Source organism: Cynoglossus semilaevis, chromosome 8 (genome assembly GCF_000523025.1).
Source record: "Cynoglossus semilaevis isolate Cse_v1.0 chromosome 8, Cse_v1.0, whole genome shotgun sequence".
Classification (NCBI taxonomy): domain Eukaryota; kingdom Metazoa; phylum Chordata; class Actinopteri; order Pleuronectiformes; family Cynoglossidae; genus Cynoglossus; species Cynoglossus semilaevis.
Genome location: NC_024314.1, coordinates 21275056 through 21277576, shown reverse-complemented (window position 1 = coordinate 21277576; position 2521 = coordinate 21275056).

The following is a 2521-nucleotide window of genomic DNA, read 5'->3' as shown; positions in this document are numbered from 1 at the left end:
GGAACTGAGTCCCACTAGTGGCAGGCACGAGTCCTACATCTGCACTATTATAGCTCCTTGAGAAGATTGCGTACATATGTTCCAAATCTCACCATAAAAACTTTAGGGATATTTGATAATGTTAAAAAACTAGACGTAAATCTGAAGGTAAATCGTGTCTGTCACTATCTCGTGGTATTAACCTCAAAGACAGATGATGCACCGCAACACAGGGAAAATATTTGCTTTAAGTACAACTTTGTACCAATGTTCGATGGTCCAGATAAGGAAGCCCTAAGCCCATTCGCGTCCACTCATGCTAATTTTATTTACTTTATAACAAATCCCTTCTGTCTCCATATGTCTTTTTAATATATATATCTTTTTCTGCCACATTCACTCGAGCATCTACAATGCTAAATCTGTGGGCTAACTCACAGAATGCTAAAAGTCCAAATGAAAACATCTTTGTTCTGTGTTTGTTTTGAGTTTTGTTCTTGCAGTCAACAGTTCCTTGGTGCTAATCTCAGCCTGAGCTCTGGTGCTTCTTATAAAACCGCTCAACGCCAAAGCATCAGGTTTCTTTTCTTGCTCACAAAGGCTTACGCCAAAATGAAGGTGTTGCCAGTGCTAATATCAGCTGAGCATCAGCTGAAAGGACACCTTAGACTGGAAAAGACTGTAAATGTGAAGATCCCCCTTCAGGAAGAACAGCATGTGAAGTTTGTCTCAGCAGTCTTCTCACGTCAACGCTGTGATCACACAGCAGTGCTGTGGCGTTTGAGTAAAAAAAAAAAGTTTTCACAGCAGAGCTATTTGGTTCACGTTAAACCAGAACCAGAGTTTGATTTTCTCAGGTAGTCCACTTTGTATGAGCTCTGGATCAGATCAAACAAACAAACTCGGGTCCAACAACTTGGGTCTTGGTTTGTGAGCCAACAGAGTCAAGTCAACGTAGAAATGAACCAAACCAAAGAGTTAAATGTGTGTTCTTAGATATTCACTTTAAATCTTAAGACTCAGTCGTTGACCTTTCTATATTGACCTGGTGACTACAAACTGGGGATTTCATTTGGACTGGACACCAGTTTTCTCCTGTGACTTGGATTCTGATTCAGACCTTGGCTTAGGCTCAGTGTAAACTACTTCTTTAGTGACATGGGTTCTGTCTCGTTGCTATGGGGACTAGGACTAGGACTAAACCCTTTAGTGGTACCTGGGCTTGGAACCTTGTCTTGAATTCTTTGTTGAAAATTAAGTCTCAAGTCTTTTTCTTTGTCCATTTGGACATCAAGACACAATTGAACCTCTGAGACTTTGGGGACCCAACAAAGACCCAGCTCTTTTCCTTGGTGACTAGGACTTGGACTTCCAACATCAAGAGTTTGACCCCATTATTAAGTCCACTAAATATTGGGCATGACAAGCAATTTGGGTTCAGTTGTTTTTGCTCTGCACCATGTCAGTGTGGAAACCATTGGAGCCCAGAGTCGAACTCCTGACATTCCAATTGTGAAGCACACTGTTGTGCCCACTACAAACATTTGCCAGATCTTCATTAGGATTAGTTTTGTGATTACTTCCCATTTTAAAAAAGTATCAGCTGCAACTAAAAAGATATTCACTAAAATTATGTCAAACAGAATCCCACCTCGGCTCCTGTTTCGTGTCGGTGCTACATTATCAAAACCGTTCTCCACACGACAAAGCATGAAACTGAGCGGCAGTTGAAAGTACAACGCCTCGGTTAGAGGAGAGAGGCAATAAAAAGAGGAAGACGTGGGGGACAACAAATGTTCTGTCATCTTTTTTTTTTTTCTTTCAGTGATCCCCAGCAGGTGGCAGCGCTATTTCTGATGCAACCCAACTCCCCTCTGTCTCTACAAAGACACACACACACACACAAACCAAAACAAATGATGAGGCCCTTTTTTTTATCATGGCTGAACTCCCTATAATTTTTTTTTTTTTTGCGTTGCTGTCGGCGTAATTATCGTGGTGAGAGATCCACGGTGCTCCTGAGACGGTCCTTAAACATCACTGACCTCATGTTGACTCTGGGTGAGGAAATATAGAGGACATAAGGGCAGGACAGTAAGACATACTGTCTGCTGTTGATCTTTCACGGGTCTGCTCTTTGAAGTATTATTTATCTAGTTGTTTGTCACTTTATAATCTGTCTTGAACCAGAAGTCATGACCCAACCTGCTCCAACATTCTCCAGGCGTTTGACAAACCAGTCACTTCTGTGGACACCAGTGGTGACATGCTTTACAGCAACGGTTCTTAACCCCTGACACCCCCTCCTCCCTCCTGTTCCACCACAAGAATTGTTTTCTCTCAAAGTATCACTAGTAAAACCAACATTAAAATACAGCAGCCTGGGCCTGTCCTGTTCAGCTAACCGTTAGCCGCACACACCAAGTGAGATTATATGACAACTGTGTTTAACGACTAAGTGACTCACCAAACCCGAATTGAAATCAAATTCCATCACGTGGCACGAGAGGGAGTCCAGGAAGGGTTCTTAACAAGAAGAGCG